Below are 11,178 nucleotides of genomic sequence, written 5' to 3' on the forward strand. Positions count from 1 at the left end.
AATGAATTAAGCGAACAATCCAATATTGGTAGTTATCTGTAACGGTAAACCGTTTCACAATTCAGAAGTGCAACAGCAGCCTACAACATATTAGAAGGCATTTTTTTTCGAGTAAACACACCAAAAACTGTTCGTAAGCCTTGAGCGTAAACAAGAATCAGAAGGTACCTCCAAAGAAGAGCATCATGAGAACACCAAGCCCAGGTCTAGAAACTTGAAACAACCTACAATTTCAAAAAAAAAAGACTCAGAAGTACCTAATTTACACGTAGTGCTTTAGCCAAAGCGATTAGGAACATCATTAGAAGATATACCTTTTGTAACCCTGGTAAACATTCAATAAGGAAGGCGCCTCCAAGGAGAGAAGATCGGGACCATCAGTTCAAAGGGCGAAAGCCTGAAAGCAGCCAACAATAACAAAACATAGATTAAACCTAAACCAAAGCATGTATTACCAAATATCAACGAAATCGTTGCCACAACCGCTATTAACCTTTCAGAGTAGGCCTAAGCAACTACAACCGTGGCCTGCGATTCACAGTGCCCCCCCCCCAAAACCTGCAGTTTAATAACCCCGCGCGTGGTAACAAACACAACGCACGCATTTATAAACGGCAAACAATTTCTAAAAATAGTTTTTCCAAAAATCCCTAAAAGGGAACAGAGCATCACGAATAGTGAATCTTAAAAGGACAAAGGAACACCCTAGTTTATGCCTAATCATAACGGAACGAAATATTCACATAATCCACAACAACAACTGAATAGTTACAAATAACCTTTTCAGCAATCACGCATAATTAAACCCCAAGTTTCACCGTACTAAGTCTAAAACTGATAAGGCAAAGACAAACTCACCATCAAATGTTGAGCCACCGCAACGTTACAGGCAGATCCCAATTTTACTGAATACACAACCAAACAAACAGACCAGTTAGACATAAATTAGCAGGGAAAAAAACGTTGTAATAAGAATTAAAGGCAATCGTAAGAATTAAAGGCAGTAATAATAACAAATGCAGACGCAAAAAAAAAATAATTGGTCGCAACAGACAAACTACTAATAACCACATTCACAACAGCACTAATTTATTCGGGATACGCCGTTCCAGGAAACACAAACAGCATATTTCACATGAAATGGGGAATTCATAGATCCTAACTACACATGAGATGATGAATTCCTAATTCGTAACTTATAATCAAAATTTTGAAGCAGCTTAAATCCCTAATAAACACAATAACAACAACAGTGTTAAAACCCACAGTAATCTAGAACGGGAATTCCAACAAGCAGATTGCACACGAAATGATTAATTAACGATTTCTAACTGCACACGAAACGAAAAGATCACAATTCCTTATTTCTAATCTTATTAAATCTGAATCACCTAAACTAATAACAACCACAATAATAACAACAATAATTAAACCCACAGGATGTAAAATCGGAAGTACAACAAGCAGATGGCACACGGAATGATGAATTAACAGTTCCTAACTGCATATGAAACGATAAAATCACAAATCGTAAACCCTAAAACAAAATCTGAAGACGGAAATCACAATATACCAAACGCAACAACACATTAACAACATAACAATAAACTACAACAGTAAAAGAAAGCCAAATATGTGAAATAATTTGATATTCAAAGCAAATACCTAGGGCTTACTGTGGGAGTTCCAGATTTATGCGAGTAACGACAGACGGATAGAATAAGTGGTCAAGAGAAATGGCAGGTTGAAGAGGTAAGTTTGTGGTTGTGAGTTAAAGGTGAAATGGAGGGAGGAGATCTCTAAGGGGAATCCAACGGTTGGGGTGTAACTTGCTCTAACACTATTCATCGCTACAGTGTTGCAAGTTCTCTCTTTTTTAAGGATTAGGGATACATACTTCTCCAACAGTAAGCTTCTTGTAGCTTGAAATCTCTAAATGATCTCACATTAATCCATTATCCAATAAAAAACAGAATATTCAATTACAAGCATATAACTTGTTTAGAGCAGGTGTTGCTAATAAACGAGTTATTTTTCCATTGCTCCAATAATAAGCATGTAACTTGACAATTCACATAAATTGTAACAAGTCCCTCTAGTATATCACTGGAGTTGCTATAAGAACATGAAAATAAATTAAAAAAAGGAAACATGCTGAAGCCTGAAGCCAATATTGTGGTGGGGACTAGACTAGGTATGGTGGTGTGACAAGATGTATTGGATTAGTCATCAATTTAGCATCGGTTGCTCCCATGTTCATGGGGTGATCTGTGATCATAATTTATTCACAAGTTGTGTTTATTCTTAGATTCATTTCCAACTTGGATCTTAGAACAATTTCATGAGTACGAGTACGACCCTTCAACTTTTCACAAATTCTTATTTCAGACCGCCATATTTGTCTGAAATGATCAGACGGATACTATTTTCTCTCACAAATAACTCATTTAGAGTGTGAGTGGGAAAGCACATGGGGATGTCCCACCACCCATATGTTTCTCACTTGTGAGAAGTCTTATTACGATCTGAAATAAGGCGGTCTTAAGCAAGACGGACTGTCAATTTTTTATTTCTATCAGACAAGAAAATTGATTGGAAATGTTTTCTATTAGTAACTCATAATTATGTTCGTTAAGTAAATTATATTATTCGATCGAGTTCAAGTAAAATAGAACAGATTGTATAAAAGTAAATTTAATTTCAAGAGATAAATTTAGTTTCAGTAGATACATACTATACATATACTCGTACAGTCGTACTTGTCAATAAATCATTGACAAAGTTGCTTATGAATGCAACAATTGTTGGGTAAAACGGTTTTTCACGGTAATTAACGTAAAATTATATGTTACTTTACTCACTTGCACCCATTAAAATAATTTTTACAAACTATCATGTTTAGGTGAGAAGAACATAAGGTATTTTGTAAACTGTTCTATCATATTTATTGTAAAATGATTTTATATAGATTTACTCTATATACAATGATGGTTGGTAATAAAAGCGATTGTGCTAAAACTACAAAATTAAAAAGTAAATTATTTTCTTACCATCTTTTCATTCAATTTTTTAATTGTAAAAACAATTATTCTTTCTGTATCGATTATTTGTTTAGCTTTGATTTTGACACAAAGACCAAATAAAAAGGAGGGTGCCAATTATTGGATGACAACTGGATTATTGGACTAAATTGAGTGTAGAGGATCAAAATGTTTAACAAATACATTCCTAAAATAGAAGGGTAAATAATTAACTAAGACCACAAAAATAAAATACGTAAACAAATAATCGGGACGGAGAGAGTATTATTTATGACGAATTTTGATTCCACTAACACAAATTGTTCTATAGGATCATCTTTAGCAAAATACTAGCCTAATGGCACAAAGCCCAACTAAGTAAGTTAATAAATGTGTAAAAAATTGTTTATTTTCGTAACATAATAATTTATCTTTATAACTTGTATATTTAAATATGTCGATATTCATTATAAGATATCGGGTAATCAAAATAAAACTGAAATATGAATGTAATGTAATTATATTCTCCATTAACTTTGGGCTTTTCTCCTTTTGGACCAGTCTTATGATATACTCCGTATAGGAGAGTCGTTGTTCCACTAATAAAGGAGTATAGCTCGAGATGGAATCTGCCGAGGCGTATAAAGAAGTGGGCCTGCATTATATGGGCCCATATATTAAGAAAGTAGGGTCCATAGTAAAAGGTGGTCCAGTGGCCGCCATAATTTTGGAAATTCAGGTACGATCCACAGACTATCAAGCTACATTGGCCCACATATGATAAAAATAGTACTCTTATGCGAGACCGTCTTGTCGTAATATATACCTAGCGATAGATATGAAAGTAGGTCGTGTGAGGTCGGGTCTTCTGCCAAACTATCGTGCCTGAAGGAAAAAATGGCACAATTCAGGCACGAGAAGGTGTTGTGTTAGTGAAATGGAAATGAAGGCATAATTATGGTCCACAGTTCACGACATGTCGTGTTTTATTTGAGAGAGCCCTAATAATTCCTCCACTTCGACTCTATTTCTTTATATTTTGGATGTACTTGAGCTTGCCAAGCTCATATGGGTTGTGTCGTGACAGGATTAGGCACGATCATCTTTCTTAGCGTGTTGTACAATGCTTGGCGTTGTTAATCATGTGTCGTGTCAAAATGGGTCATAAACTCATAGCCACTAGTCATAGGTTGTGCTAGGGCGTGTCAGCCTAACGGTTTTCGTGCCCACTTTTCTCTCTACCTAGCGGAAGAGGTTACTCCCTTTACCATTATTCGTTCATTCCTGCTAAAATTTTATCAACTTTTGAATACAAATTCTGATTCCTTTCTTATACCATTATTCGTTCGTTCCCGTTAGAATTTATCTCCTTGTATTTGGCTAATTGGCTCCACCGATATTAACTCAAGTACATGCTAAGTTGTCAATCCATTCAACCGAATCCCTTTCATTCAACTTTTTCTATACGATTGTTTTTCTAGACTAATTGCAGGAATATGACTGAAATGGCCCTACGAAGTTGATATTTATCCTTGTTTGAGGAGGACATTATGGCCAACTAATCAGTAGTTGGGATTAAAATATCTAACAAAAAAGATACAATTCATACAAAGCAAAGTTGTCAATATCATAGTTGTTTTAAATAGACAACTCAAATATCAGCCCGATTTCGGTTTGATATTTCATGTATGGACTCACCTATTTGAGACTTGGCGCCTTGACTCATTCTTTTGGCCCAATTATCATGTCCTTATTATTCAACCTATTCCAATGTAATTAATGAATTTAGACTCTGTTTTTTTACTTAATTTCAACTCATTTTAGTTCAGTTTAACTCTATTCAGTTTAGTTTAATTTCATTTAATTGCGTTCAATTAAGTTAATTGAGCCGAGATGTTGGCTTTAGTTACTGGACTTGAAAGAGCAAGGCAACTCTGTATGGACAAATTAGTCGTTCAAATGGATAATGCAACTTGTGTGAGCTTAGACCGGAAAGTTCAGCTTATATGTAACACAAATGGTCTATGTTCTAGTTAAGCATTGCAAGGCTCTTTTTTTTTTTTAATTTTTTTTTTTATTATGACGAGGATTAGTTTATTCAATTTGAATATGTCTATATAGAAGCTAATTGAGTTAGCGAGTGGCTCGCGAATTAAAGTGTTATTTCATCAATAGATTTGGTTATTTTGGATATTCCACCAGTAGATCTTTGTGCCATCCTTCGAGAGGACGTTTTCGGGGTTATTGCTCCTTGTACCATAGCTAGTTAGTCTTTATTTTTCGGTACTTTCTCCTCTTACCTACAAAAAAACAAAAAAAAAGCCCTGGATAACACAATTCTTGTTTAAGCCATTATATCTCGTCTTAAATATGAAATGAGTCAAATAGATAAATGAGACAAAACGTAAAATGCCTATAGTATGACAATAAATTTGTATTATCTTATTTGGATCTCGACAAAATAATCCATATTCGTATCCGTTTGCACCCATAAGGATTCGATCATATCCATAACCACACTTAACTTAAAATACAACAATCCAGCCTTGTCCCGTTATATTTAAATTCTAGGATTTAGCTCGGATTTGAGATCCATTGTTATCCTTACAAGTTACAACAGTGACGTACCCCATATGGCCATATACATCTTCATCTCGTAGATAAACATCTAAGCCAATCAAGTATCGACACGCCTTTTTCTAGAATAAACTGATAAACATGCATGGTCTCGTTTTATTCTATTGGCATTATTACAAGACAATAGGTTAACTCTAAACTTTATTGGTTTTGTATGTATGGAGCTTAAATTATAGATTGTCTATTTAGTGTCTTGGTCCTTGGACTCTTAAACAAGTAGGTTGGTATCACAATGCTGACAGGAGGAGAACAAGAACTAGCTTAAGTGAGAAGAGGTTAAGAGTTCTCTTACTCAATTATAAAGTTGGGGTTCGATTCTGATCACCCGCGACATAATATACATTTGGAAAAAAAAAAAAACGCAGACACGAGCCCAGTAGGCCCATCGATGCCGCTTACAATTATACTTGAATCTCATCTCCAACAGTCGACCAATATTAGCCTCCCATGCTATGATGATATCGAAATAATAGAGCTGATAATGAGACGAGATTATCAATACGAGTTCGACTCGAGAACTTAACGAGTTAAGTTGTGTTAACTTTGACTCGGTTCGGAAAGTACGCAAGACTTGTGGATGTGGTTAGATAATATATCTCGGTCCGAGTTTTAACAAAGTATTTATATTTAATCATTGTGAGTTTTTGGCCTAGTACCGCTCTAAACGGATCTAATCAAATCGAATAGGTTATTTCGTACGTAAATAAATCTTGTTTCAACATAAAATTGCATTGTCTCGTAGGCTAGAGATGATCACGAGTTTGACCAAGCCAACCCTAATCCGACCCTACTATAGGGCGGGTTCTCCGAGTCAAATTAGGTCATACCCTAACTCGACATGTTGACGAGTTTGAGGAACGTCGTGCTTGGCTTAGGGAAATTTAATGTTTGGAGACTCGTGTCGAGTTAGGGAGTGTCACGGTGTGAACTCAAGGTCAGTCAAAATCCACCCAAACCAGACTCGGTCCCGATCTAATAGCGAGTAAGCCAGTCAATCAGGTTTGGATGAGTAAATGATAATTGACTGACCTAATAAACGAGTTGGATCGGGTCGGTTTGGATTAACTCGCTCTTCGCATTGTTACACGAAAAAAAAATGAAGAAAAGAATCAAAGTGAAACCACAAGGTGACGAAATGTGACAATGTGAGCGACCCAAGCGGAGGCGATGCAAACACTGAAAAACACACTCTTTCGCGCCAAAAAAACCAATCTCACAAATCTCCCTCCATTTTCAACATTTTCCCGCTTTTCTTCATTTCCATTCCTTTAATAACATAACACACCATTTTTTTACCGCTAAAAGAGAAAACACCCAAAATATCCCACCGCTAAAAGAGCCTCCCTACCGTCTACTGTCTTTCTCGCCGGCGTCCTCTTCACTCTCCAACAGGTCGCCGGCGAGCGCGTTTTCTACTTTTCCATTATCCTCCTAGATCGGATTCTATTTACATTATCTCCTCCTTGGAACTCATAATTTAATTCAGATCTTTCCCTTTCTATTCCTGAGCTTGGAGGTCTGCCCAGTTGCAAGAAGACGTCTTTTATATTCTTTTACCATTCTTTCACTGTAAGCTCTTTCTTTTTTGTTCTTTCTGGTCTTTTAGGGTTTCAAATCAGAGCTTTGTTCTCTCTTGCTTCAGAATCCGTCGCTGTTTCCTTTCCGCTCTTTTTCAATGGATTATATGTCGGTTCTTCTTAATCTTGGTGAATATTTGATTATGGAAGACGATGGTTTTGATGATGATGAATTAGTTAAATGGATTATGAGTATGGGAGAGCCCTGTTTTTACTCTATTCATTTGATAAAGGATCAGGGTAATTCTCTTTTCAAAGACGGTAATTTACCCCTTGCTACTAGTCTTTATTAATTGGCTCTTACTTTCTTCGGTTTTCTTACCACTCTAGACACTCAGGTTCAGTCTGATGCCTCTTCCCTTGCCCTCTCCCTTGTCCTTAATTTAGCTGCTTGTGAGTTGAAACTTTCTCACTTTAAGGAAGTACGATGTTTGTGCAATCTTATCCTAAACTTTGATCCTTGCAATGTGAAAGCCTTATTTAGGCGAGGTTCTGCCTTAAAGAGATTAAATCTCTTTGAGGAGGCTCTTGATGATTCTAAGTATGCGCTGCATCTTGAACCAAAAAACAAGGATGTAGCTCGTGAGTTTAAATCCGTTTCTGAATGCTTGCTTCTGAATCCCAATGGGAAGCGGGTCTCGTGCCATTTGGACCCTTTAGGAAGAGACAAGAAAGGTAAGAAACATCTCTTTGACGCTGATATGGACAACAAGTTTGCATCTCATGTTGCTGTGAGTGATGCCTCATGTAGTAGTATGGAAAGTTTAGACAATGCGACTAGCTGTGACCAGGTTGTAAGTACCTCAACTTCGGACATGTTTATGGACTCCAACTCCGTTTCTGAGCCCCCCTCTCCCCTGCCATTTCAAGGTGATCTTATCCCTTCTCTTCCCTTTGCTCCGAGATATACGAAATGCAGCTTCTCTAACAAAAGACAAGCTCACAAAAAATTGTATCTGTCCTGCATAGATTACGAAAACATGAAACTTGGGAGGAACCTAGAATTTTACCATCCCAAATCTGGGGCCTACATGAAGGTTCGCCCCCTTTTCTCTCAATCATCAGCTTTGTCGGGAACTCCCCATGACGATCCTTCACGGGAATCGGCAGTTCCCGTTTACCCTCCTTTGCCAAAAAAACCCTTATCCAGCAGTGGACATTGATCCAGCTACTATTCATGTTAAGTTCATTGACGAAGAGGCTAATTCTCTTGAAGTTAAGAAGCCTCGTTTATCAACCGAGAAGGTTTCCGATCGCTTTTGCGAGGTTACCAATGTTTCATTTTCTGAAGGCGCCATTTTAGACCCACCTCTGAAGGTTGGTTCTAACTCTTTCGCATGTCCAGGTCAGTTTGTATTTTCGGCAGCTATGAAGATGCATTCAAGAGCAGTTTGTAGCAGATTTGTGGCGAACTCTACTAGCCGTCATTGTTCGACTCAGGTTCGAGCTAAGGTAATGAAAAAAATCTATGTTGATGGTCAAACGTTCAACTACTTTTTGCAGGTTAACAGGAACCCAAGAGCGGGCTACATGTTGTAAGAGAAAAGAAGATTACTCGCTCCAGCTTGACACTATCCCCCGTTTAAAAAGCGTCGTCTTTGTAATTGTGTCAACTCTGTTTGTAATATTAGTTATGTTAGTTCTGCTTTTGCTAGTTCATGGGTCTCTACTAGCCCTCAGTTTGTATGGTAACAGGTATGTATGTTTCTGAACTTTTTCTCATCTATAATAGTACAACGTTGTCAAAAAAAAAAACACACCATTTTTTACAACTATACAGCCCTCCTCTCTCTATCTCTCTCCACACACACCTTATACACCCTACTTTGACAATTTTGTCAATCGCTAGAGTTGACATAAAGGGTCGCGGGCTGGTGGGCGGAACGGCCAGGCACGACCCACGGCAAGGCCCGGCCCAGCCCGGTGAGAAAATCGAGGAAGCACGGGCACGACACGATTGGGCTTGAGACGGGCTCCGACGCGATTTTCTTCAGAAATCAGTGACTAGGCACGGCCCGGCCCAAGCACGATGGTGCCCGGCACGCACCAAGGCACGACAGGCTTGGCCCAGCCCGGCCGGCCCAAAAAATAGCCCGTTGATCATCATTAATTAAACAAAAAGAACACTAATATTTAATAAAATATACATTTAAACCAATAATCATCATTTATTAAACAAAAAGTACATTAATATTTAATAAAATATACTCTCTCTTATTCGTTATAATGTTCCCTCTTTCCCGAAACGGATTATTCAAGTAATGTTCCCATTTCCTTTTTTGATAACTTTTACTCTTATTTTATTCATTCCCCTCTCCTATAATCAAACCCCACACAACTTTTCTACTCCTATTTTATTACTTTTCTTAATGTTTTGGCCCCACAACTCCTTATTTAACTCCTATTAATTCATCTCTCTCTCTCTCTCCTAACACCAACCCACCAATGTCCTTTATTCATTTTTAATAGTATTCCTTAAGTATCGTGCCAAAAGCAAAGGGGAACATTATAACGAATTGGAGGGAGTATATTTAAACCATTAATCATAATTTATTAAACAAAATATACTAAAAATATATCAATTATATAACACTTTTTTTAAAATAAAAAAATATTAAAACACATGGGGGCTCACGGACAATGCATGAAAAGCCCATAGGTCACGCACGACCCGAGCACGAAAATGACCGTGCCTTGAGCAGGCCGCGGCGTAGGTTTGGATCAGTGGGCCTGGCACAACACGGCCCGAGGAGCCCAATATTTGTGCCTGGGCTGGGCCAATTTTGGAGGAAGGCACGACAGGCCGACCCAGCACGGCCCATTGTCGACTCTATCAATCGCTACTCGCTTCGCGTCACCGATTTTCGCTGATATTTCTGCCGTCTCCGTCTCCGCCTCCACCGCTGTTGTTCAGTCGTCAACTCCTCGAAAGAGACAGCCCGTAATATATGTATTTTTATTAACTCTAGGTTTGGTGTCCGGCTACCTTTATTTACCATTTAAATTTTATTTTCTATGAAATATGTTTCGCTAAATTTGGTTAACACATACATTTACAATTTATATCTTGAAATTATGATGAAATGTAAAATTAATCAACAAATTATGTGACACTTTCACCACTCCCGCTGTTAATATTATTATTTTTACTACATCCCTTGTTAATACTATTATTATGTTCACTATTTTTTCGGTTACTGTTGTTTGTTTAATTACCCATGTTATATTTACGGTTAACCAGTTAGTTTTGTCAAACTCATATATTTAAATAAATTAATATTTTCTTAAAATCGAATTGTTAGTTAATTTTTCATATTTTCCCTGTTGTTCGTACTGTTACTTTCATTACATGTTTTGTGACTACTATAGTACTATTACTTTCACCTCTCCCATCGTCATAATTTTTTCTTCCACTACTCACGCATTTATTATTGTTAATTTCACTACTTCCATTACTGCTAGTACGACTTTCACTACTCCGGTTGCTATTGTTGTTGCTTTTACTAGTCACATGGGTGGTTACTATCATATCATAATAGTTGATTATCTAATTGTATTAGAGTTATATATTTAAATAAATCTGAAATATTAGATTCTAATATTAGTTAAGAGCAATCAGTATTATTTACTAATTAAATTACAAATGTAATGATTATGGAATATTATATTTTTTTGGAAATTTAGATTAATTTATTTACCTTGTAATAGTTTCCAAAATATATATATATTTAATATTATATTTGCGTATGTTAAATAATTAATATTGTTATATTAATTAATATCATAAGTAGGGCATGTTATTTTAAGAAAAATCACCATATTATAATGTTCTCTAAATTTATACTTCAATCAAAATTTTATAATATTTACATTGAAGTCCCTTGGTCGGGTTCATCACAAAGTGCTGTGATTATAATAAGAAAAAGAAGGTGAAAAGGAAAAGA

The sequence above is a fragment of the Silene latifolia genome, chromosome 1 (assembly GCF_048544455.1).
Source record: "Silene latifolia isolate original U9 population chromosome 1, ASM4854445v1, whole genome shotgun sequence".
In the NCBI taxonomy this organism is placed as follows: domain Eukaryota; kingdom Viridiplantae; phylum Streptophyta; class Magnoliopsida; order Caryophyllales; family Caryophyllaceae; genus Silene; species Silene latifolia.